We start from the raw sequence: 23,594 nt of genomic DNA on the forward strand, positions 1-23,594 counted from the left end.
CGAAAAGAAAAGATTATTGAGGAAAAGTGACGTCAATGCTACATATTTTTAAATGGATAAACATGTGAAATCGTTAATTCTAGAGAAAAGACAAGGAAACTGTAAATAGTGGAAATAATCTTAGCTTTTCATTGACCTTTAAGTAATCTTATGCATATTCCTTAGGATCTAAAGGGTTTGTGGTGATATAGGCCCGTCTTGCATAGGCTAAGCTTCATAAGGAGTCAGAAGAAAGTTTTTTGTTATTAAAAAGGTTGGTTCTTAGGAAGGCAGCTATCACATTGGTGAGTTAGTCAAATATTAATATATCAAACAGGCCTAGTTTCTAAACCATCGTATAATTTTTAGTTGGAAACAAATTAGAATGATTAGGCCAATACTTATAGCCTTTTATATAGTCTATATTTGTTGAGATTGCTATTTAGGGGTAAAATTTTAGTTTAGCTACTTTTGGCTATCTTTGAAAGAGGTCAGGCCAGAAAAATGAAACTTTCAGAGATGTGTCTATAGGCTAAAGTATGTCCCTGGGAGGTATTTTGAAGTACCTTCTTCTACTTATTTCCCTCGAGAGGTTCCTGAAATTTTTGGGTGCCTTATTTTTTGGTTATCAGTTTCTTTTTCTCTGGTCTTAGTTCTGAAAAGACAATTCCTTTTGATTGAGCAGAACTTTAAGCCATAACACTGTTTTTTTCTAATTTTAGAAATAATCTTTTATGCCACCTCATTATAGGTTAAATATATGGCTTATATTATTTATTATCCATGAATTTTTGTTTTATTTGATTTCATTGATGATGTCAGTTGCTCTCTGTTAAAAATATATTTATTTTTTTATGTCTTTGTTTTTCTTTTTACCTGTTGTATAAAATGTAAAGGAATACCTGGCCCTTCATTTCATAGATTAAACTAAAAGTCTTTGAGGCATCTTATATCAAAATACATCTGACACATTTTAATGTTGTTTTTTTTAGATGACATAGGACACCATTAAAGTTTTGCATTTGCTTTGCTAAAAATTGTCTTAAAAAGTGACAAGTTTAGAGAGTTATGTCAATATTCTTCTTGCTGATCAGTATAATTGTTTTTAAAATTCCTTCTGTTTAAAGCATTTTAGAGAGATTCTGAGCCAACCATGGGTATATTGTTGTCACAAATGATTTCTCTCAAATGGGCTGGTGGGAAACAAATAGAACATATAATTTCTCTTTTTTTATTGTTTCAAGACCAGAATATCACAAAATTAAGCATTCGTATTGCTGATTGTATCTTAAGTAAATACAATCCCTGATAGTTTTGTTGATGCTGGTCTTAAAATTTATTTGTCTTAACAAAATATATATTGTTTGTGGGACAGCAGTGAAAAATGGGAGCAACTATGACTTGAGTTGTTTTTTTTTTTCAATATTTTCTTTTCCAAATAATTTTTGTTCTCTAGTGACATTTGTGTTCCTTCCTAAGTGGCTGGAACTCTAGGTTGAGAATCCTTTATCCAAAGGGCACAGGTTTGATTCCTGGCATTAGCAGTTTATTTTGTTTGGGACAAAGGTCAGTGATGTGACTCTGTAAGTTCAGCCAGAATTAGCCCAAACTTAACAGGTTACCTAGAGAAATCTGAGGTCAGTAAGCAGGATTTACATGCAAAAGCATAGGATGACTGGCCCCTAGCTTCCTATTGCACTTCCTGGCTAAAGGACCACCCGGTCCTTTACTGGGCTTCTGACTTAGCCATAGAAGCTTTCTTTTAAACCCATTAAATATAAGTACAAAGGAAGAAATGCCAGTAAGGTGGTCCTTCCTTTTCAATGAATTGTTGATGTACAGACAAGAGTGTAGGTCATAAGAGGTGGCTGGTGAATGTTTTGCAAGGTTTAAAAATTTAGGGCAATTGCTCAGGTTGGCAACTGAGCACAAAAGTAAAATTTTGTGAATGGTTTTTCTTTGTGAATGTTATATTTATGTAATGTCAAACATTTTAAAGTTAATCTTCATTGTTTTGTTTTAATTGCCATGGCCCTAGGACTTTAGTGTATTAAAACCTACTTATGTCCATCCATTTTCTTTTAAACAGAGATGAGTTCTATGTTTCCTAGCTTCAATAAATTTATATGCAATTTTTAGACCAGGGTTACGAAGTAGGTCAAAACTTGCAAATGGAACTGTGGTATGACTAATTAGTTTGTAAGAAATGTATATCAATTTAAAGATTAAAAAATCATGTAGAAAACAAACAAGACAAATAAATAAAAGTATCCCTTTACAACCATTTAATGAAATGTAACAGATGTAGATCATCCATAAGATTGAAATGAACAAAGCTTCAATTATGAATCTGTTTTCTTTAAACAGACTGAAGGGACAAACCTCCAAGCTATGATAAATTCAATTTCACTTTTGGTCTCTTTCCTTTTCAATGGGAACTTTCTTTGGATTTTTTTCAACCAAGTAAAAGCAGTAGGGACAGGATCAGGTATAAGTGACCTTCCACTTAGCGTACATACCCAGGGTAAAATCATGCAGCTATACTAATAATTGGTAATTTTTTTGTTGTTCATATTTTTTATATCAAATAAAGTGAACATACCCCTTGATGCCTTTTTTATGTTCTTTACAAATATAATAAGGGCTTCAATTGCAAGTTTTTGAGCTCTTGAAAATTACCAAAATATACCCAAATAGTTTTTGGGTACAAAAAAGCTTAAAACATTGGTCTCGAACTTACTGTTTCATTATTAATCCATTTTTTAAATGTTGTATAATCTATGAGCACTGATGTTCCACAATTAAGTTGGATTAATAAATTTTACAGTATTATGCTGTTTTTCTTCTTCTTTGATGCCAAATTTGCAATTAAAGTATGTGTTTTTGGTCATTTTTGACAAAATAATGTATGTTTTTTGCTGCCAAAATTTGTTAGGTTAAGTAAGGTCAAAAAGTGCTTAAACTTGAACTAACAATATAAGCAATTATTATATTTGTAAAGAACATACAAAAAGGGATCAAGTGGTATATTCACTTTATTTGTAAGTCAAAATATGAACAACAGAAAAATTACCCCTAACATGCCTAATTTGCAAATATATAACCCAAATTATATATTTCCAATGTTTTCTGCCACCTTTTACTTGTTTTTCCAGTTCTTGTTTTGCCACAGTTGCTTCAATTAACAGGTACTAGGGTTGAGGGATAGATTGGCAGAATCAATAGAAAATATGTAACTTCAGCTATAGATTTTCATATTAGGAAGGTTGGGGCTAAAGTAGAGCAGGGCTGCATGTCGAATGTGTTAGCTATAATTGTTATGTAAATTCCAAAGAATCATCTTTTTTAACAGGTTTTCTTCTATGGGTCTACAGGTCCTTCTCTTGGCTTATACCACATCAAGCATTATATAACCAGAGAAGAATAAGTAGCAAAAAGCTATATATACATAAGCACATGTTATTTAACAATGACTTCTCTAGTGCTTAACTATTACCCCTTAGTAATATTGACAAGAAATGAGTAACAGAAAAAGTGAAGTTTAGTGTAAATGACAATCAGGAACTGGATTCTGGCTCAAGGGGGCCAAAAACAGGGCTATATAATTGGAGTTCAAAGAAGGTGCTGATTTTTTAGTGAAAAACACACTTCCCTGGCTAATTTAGGACTTTAAATTGATTATCCTACTGAAATTTTCCTATCCTATGCAATTGAAATATTTTTCCCTTTTCAGAGCATTAAGACAATTTATCACAATAAAAAATATTCAAAGCATCTTGAATGGAATGACTAAAAAAGGCAAATGACAACCACAATTTGTAATCTTACAATTAAACTTCACAAATTGCATTTGGCTACCCAGCTCTGAAATAATTGCTGAAGGTGTATTTGCCTGTAAAATTAGAAACAGGCCCGAAGCCCCAGCCTCTTCCTTGTCAGAACTTCACATGCATTAAAGCAATAATATAGGCTATTTTACATGTGAAAATTGTTGTTATTCTCGTAGTTATTTGAGCCGTTTCAACTGACACATGGCCAGATGAGTATTTGTTGTTATCTTTTAGGGGTTAAACCCTGATAAGTGGAAATCCCATTGGACAAGTGAAAGAACACAGGCGCAGGGCTTCAGCTCTCGAACCTCAAAATTTGGGAACAAGTTTTGGAATTCGGGGATTTTTGGGGGCATGTTCAAAGTGAAATTTTGTTGCAAAAAAACATGGGAGCCAAAATTGGTTATAGTTTCATTTTCCGGCTCAAGTAGGGCTTGGATCTGCGTAGTAAATCAAGTTTTTAACAGAGTAAGTTTTAGAGCCAGAGTACGGAACCAGAACCAGATAGCTAACAATAATTATTGCTTGTATTACGGACAAAACCTCAAAACTGTTTTAAAAAAAATAGGCTGAATTACACTTCGAAGCTTTGTTGCTTTATGTTTTATATTATCTTTGCTGCTTTATTCTCTTAGCCCCAAAACGAGACTTGTATGTCATTTATTTTCAGAAAGAAAACAAAAATAAAGCATAGAAAGGCAATAATTGGATACACAGCAATAACAAGTGCAATGATTTCTCCAAATTAATGAATATTCTTGGGCAAGCAAACATGAACTTACACAAGGAATTTAATAAAAAAAAATCACCTGAAAGCAAGGAGCAACAGTAAAAATTAAAACGAATAGAAACGATAACATAATAAGGAGATTTCCTCTTATAAACACCCGACTATTCATGCTAAAGTTCTTTAGTATTTAAGCTTCTTATTGTTCTATTTATACTACAATTATTTTTCGGGAGTCGTTCTTACAGAATCGGGACTAAATTCAAACTTAAGCGTAAAGAAAGAGGGGGCCATCCCATTCATATATGTAATATTTTTGTTCATTTTAATAATGCTCCCTAGGCCTACTTTTAGAGGGAAAAAACTTTTATTTTATTTCAAATGGTTTTTTTAAAATCCCAGGAAATCCAGCTCCACCTCATCGAAAAAATTACTCTTTTCCCTGGAAAATTGTCTAGACAATTCAATACCGTTAAAAATTCATACCGGACAATTATCCTTAACATCTCCACGCGTAAGATTGGGTTTATAACAAAAACTTAAAATAAACAAAAATAATTTTGTTTAGGAATTCTGGCTAATCCCCCAGTGTAAAATTTCTCCTTAAAATTTTGCTTCCCAATGGAAATTTATAGTAGAAAATGCAATCCTATACCCGAATGCATACTACCAAATAGCAGATATTATACGTAAACGATGGGCAAATTATATATTTTCGAGACCTTTCCCTGGGGGCTGTGGGAGGTCAAATTAACTCCAAAGGCAAAAATATTGGGTCTCTCAACTATGCTGAACAAAATTGCTACAGTATTTCAAAATTTTGATCAAACAATTTTTGGGGGAAAGGGCAGGGAAGGGGGCATAGTTGCATCCTCATGGAAAAATACATCTTCTGGAAAAGTCCGCATTTTGCAGATAGAAGCTTTAATCCTTACAGTTACATTCTCTGATACGCTGAATCTGATGGTGTTATTTTCGTTAAAGTTCTTTGAGATTTTTATGGAGGGTTTTCCCCTTTTTTAAAAAATTAGGCAAATTTTCTGAGGATCGTACTCTTTGAAGAGTAAAACCGAACTTAAAGTATCTTGTATATTTGGTATTAGCATAATAAGCCAATCCTTTTGATATGTTTGTTGTTTTTTAGAGTTTCGGTTACTATTTAACAGGAGCGGATCCAGGATTTTCCTTAGGGGGGGGTGCGCATAATAGGTTGCTTGGATAAACTTGAGGACAAAATGCTTGCAATTTAAAAGGAACCTTGACACCTATGCTTCGTAATTAGGTAGTGGAAATGGTCGTAATCTATTCCAAAACCTGATGAGGGTTAAAGTTCTAATAAATCTGTTGAAATTGAAATGGTATAAAAATATTGATACAAAAATATTAAGTTATAAAAACCATCCCGCCATAAGAAAAAATAAAAAGCTGTTCACCATCTATAAAAAAATTATATTCGATATTTTCTGCATAATTTTTTGCCTTTACACTTCTGGCCACTATAGCGAGTGGATTAATCTTTTTATTGTCAAAAAAAAAAGATCTTGAACCATCTTTCGGATTCATACACACTTTGTGACAATTTGTACAGGTCAAACCATTTAGCATGTCGCCTAACTATGTGGCATCGCTTAGTATCTATGGTAGTAATGAAGGGTATGAAATTCGGATAAAGATACAACTTGTACAGTCGTAAAAGATATATTAAACATTAAATAATGGTTAAAACAAGGTTAAACATTTAAACATTTAAATGGTTAAACATTTAAAACAAGGGTTGTAAGTAAAGGCAATAAAGCATTAATTAATCACTGTTTTCTTTTAAAAATAGTGTTTTAATAAACAGTGTCAACTTTGACGAAATCTCAACAATTTACTAATCAAAATTCAACTTTTCATAACAACATAGCGTATCTTTCCATGTTTTAAAGTTCGATATATTCCGCTTAAATTACAGAATTCAGACTTTTATAAGAAAAAGTCTATTTCTCAATTTCCACTCCCGCCATATCTATTTATTACAAGGTCGATGTCTTCCTCAGTATTTAGGTGAAGTTTTAGCTCTTAAGAGCTCTTCGTTAGTATTTCCTCTTCTAATCATCCAAAAATATTTGAATAAAGACCAAAATCGTCAGAAAAATATGAACTCTAATGAAGATGCATGTAGGTATTTGCTTCAAACTAAGTATATGAGTCGAAATACTCTTCAAAAAAAAAAAATTACGGGCCCAGTGGTGGGTTGCGGCAGATATCCAACACCAGGTCTTGTACTACCAAGCAGAGATCAATCTCACTGCTTTGTTATGTTATTTTTGTATTTGATAAATATAGATTGGTGATTTAAATTCTCAGGGTTTCAAACTGTGGTAGATTTCTAACTATTATCTTTTTTAAATCTTGAGATTTTCAAATATTCAATTCAAACGTTTAAATCTCGATACGTCTGTTAAGCACAAATATAGAAATTTGAAGTTTGGCTCAAATTTAGCATTAAGTAAAACAATTGTCCTGTAAAAATTTTTATTAATAAACAACTAATCGTGGAAATATGATTGGATGGAATGTATCAAAGTAAATACAAAAATCCTCAGCGGTATATATAGCAGTTTAGACAATTTTATGGACAAATATATGTAACCCTTAAACAGGAATATAACTATATTTTGTGATTGGAGGGTATTGAGAAGGTGAGAAAGTTGTAGTTGCATTCTGTTTCCGTGGTTAACTCAAGTTGTGTGAAATTCAATTTTTTATTAACATTTTATTAGTAAATGTTTGAAAAACAATCAATGCCATTCTTCTGATTCAAAATGAGAATTCAGAGACCCATCTATACCAGTTAGATAAAAAAAAAAATAAACACATAATTTTTTGCCTTCTTTTATAAACAATTTATCGAAAATGTATTTTCTTAAATGATTACTCCGACCTTGGAAGGTTTATTTCAACTCATATACTTAGTTTTAAGTATATACTTATGTGAACTTTTATTAAAGTCCTGAAGAGTTTGGCGTTTATTTTAATGTTTTAGGATGAACAGAGGAGGGTGATATATCATATAATGCAGAGCTTTAATTAGATGAAAATAGGCGATAAAATGGTCACCATTTCCTTACCAAAATACAAAACTTGAATTAATAATTATTACACTTCTCATACACTTACTCTCTGTTATGCAAATCCGCTAGAAACAATATTGATGAAAAAATCACGCTGCTTCGCAAAAAAGCAAACCCGAAAAACCAAAACAGACAGCCAAGAAAAGTAATTATATCATTTTCTTCACCTCAGTGTCTTAGCAAGATTCGAAAACAAATTTTTGACAGTAAAAAAAAGTGAATATTTTGCTTTGCAGCCCCGTTGTGACAGCACAATCCTGAAATGTCATTTCGACAGCCTAAAGAAGTTACGATTTTAAATTTCCCCTCCTTGTTATTACGAAATGAAAATTTTTGCCTCCCGGTTGGATTTTGTGGTAATACAAACAGATTCATTTGATAAACCTAAATTTAATTAAATATTTTTTGGTGGTATGCAATATTATTAAAATCAAACAGTTCGTGGTAACGAACTGTAGTAAGGAGCGACCCGGCTCAATAGTAACCAAAACTCTAAAAAATTGAATTTTGGTACCAATAGCTACATCAAAAGAATCGCATTTTAGTGCTGATTTTCAATATATAAGTTTCATCAAGTTTAGTCTTACCCATCAAAAGTTACGAGCCTGATAAAATTTGCGTTATTTTAGAAAATAGGGGGAAACACCCCCTAAGAGTCATAGAATCTTAACACCATCTTAACAAAATCACACCATCAGATTCAGCGTATCAGAGAACCCTACTGTAGAAGTTTCAAGCTCCTATCTATAAAAATGTGGAATTATATATTTTTTGCCAGAAGGAAGATCACGGATGCGTGTTTATTTGTTTGTTTGTTTTTTTCCCAGGGGTGATCGTATCGACCCAGTTGTCCTAGAATGTTGCGAGAGGGCTCATTCTAACGGAAATGAAAACTTCTAGTGCCCTTTTTAAGTGACAAAAAAATTGGAGGGCACCTAGGCCCCTTCCCACGCTAATTATTTACCCAAAGTCAACGGATCAAAATTCTGAGATAGCCATTTTATTCAGCGTAGTCGAACTATGTCTTTGGGGACGACTTACTCCCCCACAGTCCCCGTGGAAGGGGTTACAAGTTCAAAACTTTGACCAATGCTTACATATAGTAATGGTTATTGGGAAGTGTACAGGCGTTTTCAGGAGGATTTTTTTGGTTGGAGGCAAGGGTTGAGAAGAGGGGGATATGCTGGGGGAACTTTCTATCGAGGAATTTGTCATGGGGGAAGAAAATTGTCATGAAGGGAGCGCAGGATTTACTAGCATTACTTAAAAAACAATGAAAAAGTTTTTTTTCAGCTGGAAGTAAGCAGCAGCATTAAAACTTAAAACGAACAGAAATTATTACCCATATGAGGGGCTCACCTCCTAATAACTCGCTCTTTACATTAAAGTATTTTTAGTAATTTCAACTATTTATTCTGCGGCTTTTGTGATTCAGGGGTCATTCTTAATGAATTGGGACAAAATTTAAGCTTTAGTGCAAAGAGTGAGGTACTGACGAGGGGGTGAACCCCCTCATATCTATCTATCTTCTATATATATATATATATATATATATATATATATATATATATATATATATATATATATATATATATATAAATAAGTTGTTTGTCTGTGTGTCTGTCTACTGACGCCATGTTTGTGTGTCGACTGACGTCATGTTTGTCAACTGGTGTATATATATATTTCTATATAAATAAAAATAAGTTGTTTGTCTGTGTGTCTGTCTACTGACGTCATGTTTGTGTGTCGACTGACGTCATGTTTGTCAACTGACGTATCTACATATATAAAAATAAGTTGTTTGTCTGTGTGTCTGTCTACTGACGTCATGTTTGGGTGTCGACTGACGTCATGTTTGTCGACTGACGAAATTACAGACCGGGACATCGGGACACAAATGACGACCGGGACACCGGGACATCTATCTATATATATATAAACTAGCTGTTGGGGAGGCGCTTCGCGCCCCCCAAGCCCCCCGCGCGCGTAAGTCGTTACGCGCCATATTAGTTACGCGCCATTGTAGTTGTGTCCATGTGTCCCACCTGTGATATATATATATATATATATATATATATATATATATATATATATATATATATATATATATATATATATATATATATATATATATATATATATATATATATATATATATATATATATATATATATATATATATATATATATATATATATATATATATATATATATATATATATATATATATATATATATATATTTTTAACTAGGTAAAGCTTGCGAATATGCAACATTCTTGGCTGTCCCATTGTCTGTGCATATAAATAGATTGTCAGGTTTACCAACTCTTGAACATGCAACATATAAGTGTCCATGGGAAAAACAATCTGTATTCAGATCTATACCTCATTATTCTAATGATTGCCCTTGAGCTTTGATATCCCCCTGTGCCCCCCGGTGTTCCCGTTGTAGTTGTTTCCCTGTCGTCATTTGTGTCCCGGTGTCCCAGTCCGTAATTTCTCTTTGAGTGTCGCGGTCGTCATTTATAGTCCCGGTCGTCATTTGTGTTCCGTTGTCCCGGTTTGTAATTTCTCTTTGAGTGTCCTGGTCGTCATTTATGTTCCCTGTGTTCCGGTGCTTTGTTGATGGTGATTGCTAATCGAACAGTCCTTGTGTTCCGGTCGCTTTCTCTTTGAGTGTCCCGGTCGTCATTTATATTAACTATGTCCCATTGTCCCGGTCGTCATTTGTGTCCCGATGTTCCTGTCTGTAATTTCGTCTGTCGACAAACATGACGTCAGTCGACACACAAACATGACGTCACTCGACACACACACAGACAACTTATTTTTATATATATAGAAGATAGATAGATAAGTTGTTTGTCTGTGTCTGTCTACTGACGTCATGTCATGTCGTCATGAAGTTAGTTGTCGTCATGTTTATTATGACGATGACGTCATTAAAGGTATTTAAAAAAATCGTTCAAAGACAAATTTTTAATTGTAAGAAGATCGTGGATGGAAAAATGGTTAATTGTAAAATGACTGAAGAACCTACAATGGCAACAGCCGATGAAGCTGCTCAAAAGACAAATTTTTAATTGTAAGATGATCGTGGACGAAAAAATGTTTAATTGTAAAATGATTGAAGAACCTACAATGGCAACAGCCGAGGAAGCTGCTCAAAGATTCTATGCCGAAAAACTTGCGGCTGATAGAGAAAGTAAGAAAAGAAAGCATGCCGAGGAAAAAATAAAAAAAAGGAAAAAAACTGAAAAATAAAGGAGAAAAACAAAACTAGAAAAATAATAATAAAAATAAAAAAAAACTAAAAAGGTAAAAACTCCAATAAAACTAAAAAGAAAAAAGAAAAAAACTAAAAAAAGGTAAAAACCAAAAAAAAAAAAACTAAAAACAAAAAAAGGGGAAAAATACAAAAATTTATTTCATCATATACCAATTCAACAAGAGCTAAGAGCTCATATGGCACTTGTGACGAGGCGAGAAGAGCTAAGAGCCAAGAAATCATATGGTATGAGCTCTAACAAAATTCTATGAATCAATAAATTGATTTAAAAAGGAAAATAAGAGGCTTAATGCCGGTCAAGATTTAAAATAAGAGCTCTGAGTCACAAAGTCCTTCTAAATATCAAAATTCATTAAGATCCGATCATCCACTCGTAAGTTATAAATACCTATTTTTTTTTAATTTTTCCTCTCCCTTTTGCCCCCCAGATGGTCGAATCTGGGAAAACGACTTTATCAAGTCAAATTGTGCAGCTCCCTGACACGCCTACCAATTTTCATCGCCCTAGCACGTCCAGAAGCACCGAACACGCCAATTAACTGAACCCCTCCCCCCAACTCCCCCCAAGAGAGCGAATCGAGTACGATTCTGCCAATCACGTATCAAGGACATTTGTTTATTCTATCTACCAAGCTTCATCCCGATTCCTCCACTCCAAGTATTTTTCCGAGATTTTCCCCTACAACTCCCTCCAATGTCTAAAGATCTGGTCGGGATTTGAAATAAGAGGTTTGAGACATGAATTCCTTCTAAAAATCAAATTTTACGATCCGATCATCTATTCGTAAGATAAAAATACCCCAATTTTCATGTTTTCCAAGAATTCCGGTTTCCCCCTCCAACTCCCCCAAATGTCACAGAATCTGGTCGGGATTTGAAATTAGAACTTAAAAGCACAAGATCCTTCTAAATATCAAATTTCATTAAGATCTGGTCACCCTTTCGTAAGTTACAAATACCTAAATTTTCAAAGTTACCCCCCCCCCCCCCCAATTCCACCAAAGAGAGCAGATCCGGTCCGGTTATGTCAGTCACGTATCTTAGACAGGTTTCTATTCTTCCCATCCAGTTTCATCCTGATCTCACCGCTTTAAGTATTTTCTAAGATTTCCGGTCCTCCCAACTGCCCCCCCCCCAATTACGCTTGATCCGGCTGAGATTTAAAATAAGATATCTGAGTTACGAGGTCCTTCTAAATATGAAGTTTCATGAAGATCCGATTACTCCTTCGTAAGTTAAAAATACGTCATTTTTTCTTTTTTTCAGAATTACCCCCCCCCCCAATTGAGTGGATCCGTTCTAATTATGTAAATCACTTATGCAAGACTTCTGCTTATTTTTCCAACCAAGTTTCATCCCAATCCCTCCAATCTAAGCGTTTTCAATCATTTTAGGTTTCCCCACCCCAAACTTCCCCCAATGTCACCAGATCCGGTCAGGATTTAAAATAAGAGCTTGGAGACACGATATCCTTCTAAATATCAAATTTCATGGAGATCCAATCACCCGTTCATAAGTTAAAAGTACCTCATTTTTTCTAATTTTTCGGAATTAACCCCCCCCCCAACTACCCCAAAGAGAGCGGATCCGTTCTGGTTATGTCAATCACGTATCTAGGACTCGTGTTTTTTTCCCACCAAGTTTCATCCCGATCCCTCCACTCTAAGTGTTTACCAAGTTTTAGATTTCCCCCTCCAACTCCCCCCAAATGTCACCAGATCCGGTTGGGTTTAAAGTAAGAGCTCTGAGCCACAATATCCCTCTAAATATAAAATTTCATTGAGATCCGATCACCCGTTCGTAAGTTAAAAATACCTCATTTTTTTTAATTTTTAAGAAATACCCCACCCCCACCCCCCAACTACCCCAAAAAGAGCGGATTTGTTCCGTTTATGTCAATCATCTATCTAGGACTTGTGTTTATTTTTCCCACCATGTTTCATCCCAATCCCTCCACTCTAAGTGTTTCCAAGATTTTAGGTTCCCCTCCTCCAACTCCCCCCAATGTCATCAGACCCGGTCGGGATTTAAAATAAGATTTCTAAGACACGATATCCTTCTAAACGTCAAATTTCATTGAGATCCGATCACCCGTTCATAAGTTGAAAATACCTAATTGTTTCTAATTTTTAAGAATTACTCCCCCCCCCCAACTACCCCAAAGAGAGCGAATCAGTTCCAATTATGTCAATCATGTATCTGGGACTTGGGCTTATTTTTCCCATCAAGTTTCATCCCGATCCCTCCACTCTAAGTGTTTTCCAAGATTTTAGGTTTTCTCCCCTCCAACTCCTCCCAATGTCATCAGATCCGATCGGGATTTAAAATAAGAGCTCTGAAACACAATATCATTCCAAACATCAAATTTTATTAAGATCCAATCACCCGCTCATAAGTTAAAAATACTTCATTTTTTCTATTTTTTTTGCGAATTAACCTTGGTTAATACCAAGTGCCATAAGAACGAATATATATACAGACCGGGACACCGGGACGCAAATGACGACCGGGACACAGGGAATGATAGAGAAAGTATGAAAAGAAAGCGTGCCGAAGAAAAAAGAAAAAAAAAGAAAAAAACTGAGACACAACTACAATGGGGACGCCGGGGGCACAGGGGGATATATAAATAACGACAGCGACACAGGGATGTTCGATTAGCAATCACCATCAACAAAGCTTAAGGGCAATCATTAGAATCATGAGGTATAGATCTGAATACAGATTGTTTTTCCCATGGACAATTATATGTTTCATGTTGAAGAGTCTGTAAACCTGACAATCTATTTATATGCACAGACAATGGGACAGCGAAGAATGTTGTACACAATGGCAACAGCCGAGGAAGCTGCTCAAAGATTCTATGCCAAAAAACTTGCGGCTGATAGAGAAAGTAAGAAAAGAAAAGCGTGCCGAGGAAAAAAAGGAAATAAACTGAAAAATAAAGGAGAAAAACAAAACTAAAAAAAATAAAAATTAAAAAACTAAAAAGGTAAAAACTAAAAAGAAAAAAGAAAAAGAAACTAAAAATAAGGTAAAAACCAAAAAAAAACTAAAAGAAAAAAAAGGGAAAAACACAAAAATTTATTTCATCATATACCAATTCAAAAACGAATGTATATACAGACTGGGACACAAATGACGACCGGGACACAGGGAATGATAGAGAAAGTAAGAAAAGAAAGCGTGCCGAGGAAAAAATAAAAAAAGAAAAAAAAACTGAAAAATAAAGGAGAAAAACAAAACTAAAAAAAATAAAAATAAAAAAAAAATAAAAAGGTAGAAACTCCAAAAAAACTAAAAAGAAAAAAGAAAAAAACTAAAAAAACTAAAAAAGGTAAAAACCAAAAAAAAACTAAAAAGAAAAAAAGGGGGAAAACACAAAAATTTATTTCATCATATACCAATTCAAAAACGAATGTATATACAGACCGGGACACAAATGACGACCGGGACACAGGGAATATAAATGACGACCGAGACACAGGGACACAACTACAACGGGGACGCCGGGGGGCACAGGGGGATATATAAATGACGACGGGGACACAGGGAATGTTCGATTAGCAATCACCATCAACAAAGATCAAGGGCAATCATTAGAATCATGAGGTATAACTAAAAAAACTAAAAAAAGGGTGAAACACTAAAAAAAAAAGACCAATTCAAAAACCAATGTATATACAGACCGGGACATCGGGACACAAATGACGACCGGGACACAGGGAATATAAATTCTGAATTGAATGCACGTTGCGAAATTTCTCCCGACGTTGAAAGGACTATAGTTTTCCAATTGCAACATCTTTTCCACGAAAATAATAATTTAGTGTGTTTGTTCAAAACAGCCATCGATTTGATGCCTACTGATACGTATAAAATTGTTATTTCCGCTGACAAAACGCCTCCTGGCCAACATGTGCGTAGATGCAATGCTCCAACTATTGACGAAGTGGCAATCATTATGTTCGGTGATCAGTTTTTACCTCGAGATATTATTCTTCATAAGCGAAACGCTCAGTTGGTAAGAATTGCTGAAACTCATCGATGCTACGATGCCCTACAGTATCCTATCATTTTTTGGGATGGAGCCGATGGCTATCACTTTAATAATAAATTGATAAATCCAGCCACTAACAAAGAAATGAATAAGAAATGCAGTGCAATGCATTATTATTCCTATAGACTAATGATTCGGCAGGATGAAGACAATTACATTTAAAATGCCGTCAATTTTTTCACCAATACGTCGTTGACATGTATGCAAAAACTGAATCAGAACGTTTGCTATTTATCCGTCTGAATCAGACAAAGCTCCGCTCTGAACAATACATTCATTTGCGAGATGCAGTTGTAAATGACGGTAATACCACAAACGTTGGAAGATTCACTTTTTTACCTACGTCATATGCTGGCAGTCCCCGTCATATGCATGAATATGCTCAAGATGCTATTGCGTATGTTCGTCTCTATGGTCGTCCAGGTTTATTTATTACATTTACATGTAATCAATCTTTGGACGAGATACAGTAGCTTTTACTTCAAGGACAATCGGCGGTTCATAGACATGACATTACGGCCCGTGTCTTCCGGCAAAAGTTGAAATCACTGATAAACTACATAGTAAAACTTGAAGTTTTTGGGTCAGTGCGATGCTGGATATACTCAGTGGAATGGCAAAAACGAGGATTGCTACACGCACATATACTAATCTGGCTATATGATAAAATTACTTCTAATGAAATTGATGATGTAATTTCCGCTGAAACACCTGATGAAAATGTCGATAAGGAGTTATATGATATTGTTGTAAAAAATGTGATACATGGACCTTGCGGTGCACTGAACGAAAATACACCATGCATGGCCAAAGGAAGGTGCACAAAGCAATATCCTCGACTTTTAGTACCCAACACAATTACTGGCAATGATGGTTACCCAGAATATAGAAGAAGATCTACTGAAGATGGCGGTAAAACAGCAATAATAAAGAAGCGTAACGGTACCACCATCGAAGTAGATAACCAGTGGGTTGTTCCATATTCCCCATTATTATCAAAAACATTTAATGCACACATAAACGGTGAATACTGTAACTCCGTAAAGGCAATCAAATACATATGTAATCGTACAATATCAGGCTGGAAGATACATAAGCAGTAATGAAGCTGTTTGGCGAATTCTTTCATTTCTCATACATGAACGTAGTCCAGCTGTTGTTCACTTAGCGGTACATTTACAGAATGGTCAACGTGTTTATTTTTCAGAATCCAACGTGCAAAAAAGAGCCCTGAATCCACCGGATACAAAGTTAACTGCTTTCTTTCCGCTATGCAAAAATGATTCTTTTGCAAAAAAAAAAAACTGCTGTATACTGAAGTGCCTTCGTATTACACGTGGAATACTAAAAATAAAGTATTTGAACGTCGAAAACAGGGTAAGTCAGTCGACGGCCAACCTACCTTCTTCAGAGATACCACGATAAGAAGACTCTACACCGTTCACCCCAATCAACATGAATGCTTCTTTCTACGCCTGCTTTTGGTGAATGTACCCGGTCCGACGTCCTTTGAGTATTTGAGAACTGTAAACGGTACTATACCTGAAACTTACCGTAGTGCATGCCAAGCTCTGAATTTACTGGAGAATGACCAACACTGGGATAACTGCATCAATGACGCGTGTGAAACGTCAGCTCCAAGTCAAATTCGTGCATTGTTTGGAATCATACTAACAACTTTCTCTCCTTCAGCTCCTAAAGAGCTATGGGAAAAATATAAATCGAAAATGTCCAAAAATTTACTCCATCGAAAACGGTTAGAGACGTCAGATATGACTTTTGATTTTACATCAGAAATTTATAACTACACTTTAATTATTATAGAAGATTTTTGCGTATGTATGGAAAACAAACCTCTTCAGAATTTGGGAATGCCTTCACCTAATCGTACCGATGCTGTTTCGACATGTGTAGAATTGGATCGTGAACGAAGTTACAGTACGAGTGATCTATTGTCGTATGTACAAAATAACATTTCCAAGTTAACGTCGGAACAAAAAGACATTTATGATACGATAATGCATTGTGTCGATAACAACGTTGGAGAAATTATCTTTTTGGATGCGCCAGGAGATACTGGTAAAACGTTTGTGATAAAACTGATTCTGGCATCAATTTGATCAAAAAATGATATAGCGTTGACAATTGCGTCGTCCGGAATAGCCGCAACGCTGCTGCCTGGTGGAAGAACTGCTCATTCCGCTTTGAAATTGCCTCTGAATTTGCATTCTATAGAAACTCCCACGTGCAATATTTCCAAATCATCTGGGATGGGTAAAGTATTGTAGAAATGCAAACTTATTATTTGGGACGAGTGCACAATGTCTGGATCAATATTTGAAAGATTTGCGAGGGAATTCGAAACCCTTTGGCAGCACATTAATATTGCTTGCGGAAGATTTCAGGCAAACATTACCTATAATACCTAGATCAACCCCTGAAGACGAAATGAATGCTTGCCTGAAAAATTCTAATTTATGGGCACACGTAAAAACATTAAAATTAACTACAAATATGCGTGTCCGATTGCAAAACGATGACTCTGGTCATACATTTTCAGAGCAATTGCTGGCAATTGGAATCGGAAAGCTCCCAGTAGACTCAATTTCAGGACGTATACAACTACCTGCTGAATTCTGTAATTTAGTGACGTCCAAAAATGAATTGATTGAAAAAGTATTTCCGAATATTCTAAACAATTATAAAAATAATAAATGGCTAAGTGAAAGAGCGATTGTTGTACCCAAAAATATTGACGTCCACGAAATCAACAATATTGTTTTAACCAGGATTCGAGACCAGGCAGTCCTTTACAAGTCAGTCGACACAGTTTTGGAACCAAATGAGGCGGTTAATTATCCATCTGAATTTCTAAATTCCGTGGATCTTTCAGGGTTTCCATCAAACGTGCTACAACTAAAAATAGGGTACCAATAATACTGTTAAGAAATATCAACCCACCAAAGCTTTGCAATGGCACGCGACTCGCCGTAAAAAAAAAACAATGGAAAGCGTAATAGAGGCCACAATCTTGACAGGACCTTTTGAGGGTGAGGCTGTTCTTATTCCTCGCATTCCCATGATTCCAACGGATCTGCCTTTTTTATTTAAAAGGTTGCAATTCCCCATTCGATTAGCATTTGCAGTCACCATTAACAAAGCTCAAGGTCAATCAGTAGAAAAATGTGGTATAGATCTTAATAATGATTGTTTTTCCCACGGACAATATTACGTTGCATGTTCGAGGGTCGGTAAACCTGAAAATCTATTTATATGCAGCGACAATTGGACAGCGAAGAATGTTGTATATTCGCAAGTTTTACGCAGTTAATTTGTATTGTATCTATCTATCTATCTATCTACATAAAAAAGGATTGTGTGTATGCGTGTTTGTTTGTTTTTAAAAAGAGCGTTTGCATATGACGTCATTATAAGTACATAAGGCTATGTATATGCACAGACAATGGGAAAGCCAAGAATGTTGTATATTCGCAAGTTTTACGTAGTTCAAAACACATATATAAATCTATCTATATTCATAGGTGGTACACAGGGACACAACTACAATGGCGTGTAACTAATATGGCGCGTAACGACTTACGCGCGTGGGGGGGGCGCGAAGTGCCCCCACCAACTAGGTGTTGGGGTGGCACGATATATATACATATATATATATATATATATATATATATATATATATATATATATATATATATATATATATATATATATATATATATATCACCAATGCAACAGCACAAACACAAAAAACAAAAAAAAACAAAAGAGAGACAGAAGGAGAAAAGGAAGACTGTTTTCCTAAATTAGTGATTAATATAGACCAGCACTTGAATGAGGCCTTAACCCTACTCATCCATACAATCACACAGGTCAAACAGCATAGCCACACACAATCAACCATAAAGAATAATCCATGGACAGGCAGTCATGTCGTCAATAAGTAGAAGTCGTCATTTACCAAACAATAGAAAAAATAATATAGACAAATAATTCAGAGGCAACACCCAACATAAGGGCTCATCAGGAGAATACACTGGCCTATATAGGGTTTCGCCACTCTAAATTCTCTACCCAGCACAGTGTTGTGGCTACCACAGAATATCCATGGCATCCCCGCGTCAGGTATCACCCCCAAAATACATGCCTATGAAAGAAAAAAAAACAACAAATGTAAAACAACCAAGTAAAACCAAAACAAGCTTATCCTGTTAATATATCCCTCCCTTTAGCAACAATAGGTAAACTAGATATTATAAATTTTACCAAATCACAAATATTAACACATTGAAAAAAACCTGAATGAACTAAACAATTATAGAATTCATCTTTACCATGTGGCTAATTTTTAAGAAAATCCGCTCAATTAGAAACACAATTCAAAATAAATGGCGCTGCGACAACATTTCTCGAACCTCCGAAATTAGTTGAAAATTTCTCTAAGTATTTCTAGATAATTCTTTTGATATTTATTTAAAAGTTCGTTATAATGAAAACTAAATTTTTTAAATTGCTAAGTTAATCTATTTGCAGAAAAACACACAATTACAATTTAAGACCAAAATATCATCTAAATATATTTTATTATTTGACAAAGCATGTTTTAAATTAATTGGATTATTCTTATCCATCATATATTTATATTCTAGTTGACTTAAAAACAAGTCAGCTATAAATGGGCTGGCATTCCCCCCATGAGAATTCCCACAATTTGCTTGTACAAATCACCCCCAAATCTTATATAAGTATTGTATAAAACAAATTCCAATAACTCAAAAATCATATCCAAGCTGTAACATCTCAAGTTAACTGTAGTTTGTGTGTCGGTCGACTGACGTAATTATAAGGATTGAGCTGTATGTCGTCATGAAGTTGTTAGTCGACTGACGTCATGTTTGTCAACTGATGAAATTACAGACCGGGACACAAATGACGACCGGGGCACCGGGACACAGGGAATATAAATGACGACCGGGACACTCGAAGAAAAATTACAGACTGGGACAAATAGAATATAAATGACGACCGCGACACAGGGACACAACTACAACGGGGACGCCGGGGGCACAGGGGGGATATATAAATGACGACCGGGACACAGGGAATGTTCGAAGAGAAATTACAGACCGGGACACAAATGACAACCGGGACACAGGGAATATATATGACGACCGGGACACTCAAAGAGAAATTACAGACTGTGACACTGGGACACAAATGACGACGGGGGCACAGGGAATATAAATGACGACAGGGACACAACTACAATGGGGACGCCGGGGGATATATAAATGAGGACGGGGACATAGGGAATGTTCGATTAGCAATCACCATCAACAAAGCTCAAGGGCAATCATTAGAACAATGAGGTATAGATCTGAATATGGATTTTTTTTTTTTCCCATGGAAAATTATATGTTGCATGTTCAAGAGTTGGTAAACCTGACAGTCTATTTATACGCACAGACAATGGGACAGCGAAGCAATGTTGTATATTCGCAAGTTTTACATAGTTAAAAACATATATATATATATATATATATATATATATATATATATATATATATATATATATATATATATATATATATATATATATATATATATATATATATACATATATATATATATTATATATATATATATGTATATATATTTATATATATATATATATATATTCACAGGTGGGACAGAGGGACACAACTACAATGGCGCGTAACTAATATGGCACGTAACAACTTACACGCGCGGGCGGGCTTGGGGGGCGCGAAGCGCCCCCACCAACTAGGTGTTGGGGAGGCGCGAAGCGCCACCCCAACAACTAGTATATAATAAAAACATGAGAACACAAAAGTTCTTTACGTAAGCTAATTTATAAGTTACGCATATCTTTTACTTATAAAAAGATTCGTAAAAAATTAAAAGTTCTAGTTGCCTTTTTAATTAACCGAAAATTGGAGGGCAACTAGGCTTCCTCCTCCGCTTTTTTCTCAAAATTATGAGAAAGCCATTTAGCAAAAAAAAAAATATATATACAAATTTCGTTTTAATTATTCCTCTGCGGAGAGCCAAAATCAAAACATGTATTGATTCAAAAACGTTCAGATATTAAATAAAAAACAAGTTTTTTAAATGAAAGTAAGGAGCGACATTAAAACTTAAAACGAACAGAAATTACTCCGTATATGAAAGGGACTTTTCCTTCTCAACGCCCCGCTCTTTACGCTAGTTTTTTACTGTTTTAAAATGTAGAGTTAAGAGAAAGAGTTAAACTTTAGCGTAAAGAGCGGGGCGTTGAGAAGGAAAAGCCCCTTTCATATACGGAGTAATTTCTGTTCGTTTTAAGTTTTAATGTTGCTCCTTACTTTAATTTTAAAAAAAACTTGTTTTTTTTTATTTAATCTAACAAAGACCGCACAAAGTGACTAAAACCTTGTTTCAAACTTGTTTGCAGAAAGAAACAGTCTTAATAATTAAGGACTTATTAAAACCAATTACAAAAAATACACAAAACTTTCGTCCTTACAAAACTTTCGTCCCAACCCAAACCAGAGCAAACGCTCCCAACACAAATCCACCTCTTCGGGGGGCACACACCTCCCATTCCCCCTCGCATGGATCTGCCACTGCTATTGAGCCACGTTCGTCCTTAATTGCAGTCTGTTACCATGAACTATCTGATGACTGCCATATTTACATAGAACCTTAAATGCTAAATAGAGATAAAATCATCAGATATTTGGTCTATTATCACATAAAATAAAGCAATAAAAATCACTTCAAAGTATTTTGTTTTTGGGGTTCCGGAAACAAAGTAGGAGTGAGTGATTCAAAAACGATACACAGCTTGAAAAAGTAGAAGAGTGTGACAAATTGTCTGATAATCGTAGCTTCTTCTTTGGCAGTTGCATCAGCCTTGACATAAGACAACATTTTTGCCATTCCTTTATTCACAATAAGGGAGGATGAATCCGCATCCAATTGTTTTACTCCCATTTTGGTTTGCAAAATGGAGTTTTCAATATCATACGTTCGCCAGCGTACCATAGTATAAAGGTACAAAACAGTATTAAAATTGTGGAACGAACAATGAGCCTTCCACTTTTTCTATTTTTGGGTAGATAAAGGGAAAAGAAAGAAATTCTGGGAGTTTTCGGGGATTCGGGGAACGTCAATTTTTTTCGGGGATTTTTCTAGATTTTCGGGGAAATCCCCGAAAATTTGGGAAAGTGGGAGCACTTTCGGCATTGTTGATCAAAAATCGTCTAATCAGATTTTCTTATCAGTAATTGTTTATCAAACAAAAAATTTTATTTTTGTTTGAAAAAAAATTAAATTCTTTCAAATTCAGGCTCAAAAGGCTTTCATACTTAGTTGGGCATTATATTAGTTTTATTAGAATTGTTACCTTTACTGATTTAATCTTCACGGCTTATGCAGCATTCCCATATTTAATCAAATTCCGGATTTTCAAGTTTTATACAAACAGATTGTCCAATGCCTTATGGAGGGGAAAGAAATAGATAATTGAAAGAAAGTGTCATCTTATGTCTTATTTTAAATAATATGTAAATCCAGTAATAAATATAACAGCCTTGAGGCAGCATAATTAATTCTTCTTGATACTAATATTTATTATATAATTATAACTATTATGAGTAATTATTATTACTCATATAATCAATAACTATTAAGTAATTATTATGATAATAATTACTTGATAATAACGATGATTACTGAGGAATGGGCTCGTAATTTTAAAAGACTTTTAGTCAACTTAGCAGGAAGGCAACCAGTGACGTAGTTTCGTCAAAATCCTGGGGGAGGGGAGGGGACAAAATTGGAACCAATTTTACCAAGTCAAGTGAAAATGACAGTGAAAACTGAAAATGAGTCATATATTACCATAAAGGCAAAAATATTAAAAAGATAAATGACTTGTTTCTCTGGATACTTGAATTACGCACGCTTATCTTAATTTTTTGTTTCAGAAACGAAATTTCAGCCGGGGAAGACCTGAAGTCAGGAGGTTTGCATAATTGGTTCCGGAGGGGACTGAAGGCAAAATTTTGTAAAGAACATTACAGAACATCAATATACATAAAAAAAAAGATGAGAGCCAATTTTATCCTGTTCACTAGCTGCTGGATCGAGAAGGAAAAACCTGGACACATCTTTTATTTAAATAGAGATAATAAATAGCATTTTCTGCAGTAAAATGTCTAATCTTCCACAGTAACAGGATTTGATGGCAGATCAACCCAGAAGTGGCTGAAATCACGGACAACTGTTGCTTTAAATTTAACCTGCAATAAAAATGTCCTGTTACCACTGTTGCAAATTCAAAAACAGATTCTTAATATAAGTAAAGTTAAGGTCTCGTCAAATACTGATCTATTTAATTTACTAGAGTAGAAAAACAGTCTTCCTTTCTCCTTTCTCCTTTTTTCATGGTGTGAAATTGTTTCTGTGTTTGTGTTGTTGCACTGGGGATTTTTTTTTTTTTTTGAGTAAGCATTACGACAATTAAATTTGAATACTGTCCTAGGAAACAGGTATTTAGTGAGATT

At 34.8% G+C, this 23,594-nt stretch overlaps 1 long non-coding RNA gene across 1 annotated transcript; it reads left to right on the forward strand.

The window, feature by feature from the left end:
* Positions 1-10: 10 nt before the first annotated feature.
* Positions 11-23,243, forward strand: LOC136027895 (uncharacterized). The gene is made up of 2 exons (XR_010617686.1): positions 11-142; positions 23,016-23,243. It is a non-coding gene; the product is annotated as an uncharacterized LOC136027895 (long non-coding RNA).
* Positions 23,244-23,594: the final 351 nt, after the last annotated feature.

This window comes from Artemia franciscana, chromosome 6 (genome assembly GCF_032884065.1).
Source record: "Artemia franciscana chromosome 6, ASM3288406v1, whole genome shotgun sequence".
NCBI classification, from domain to species: domain Eukaryota; kingdom Metazoa; phylum Arthropoda; class Branchiopoda; order Anostraca; family Artemiidae; genus Artemia; species Artemia franciscana.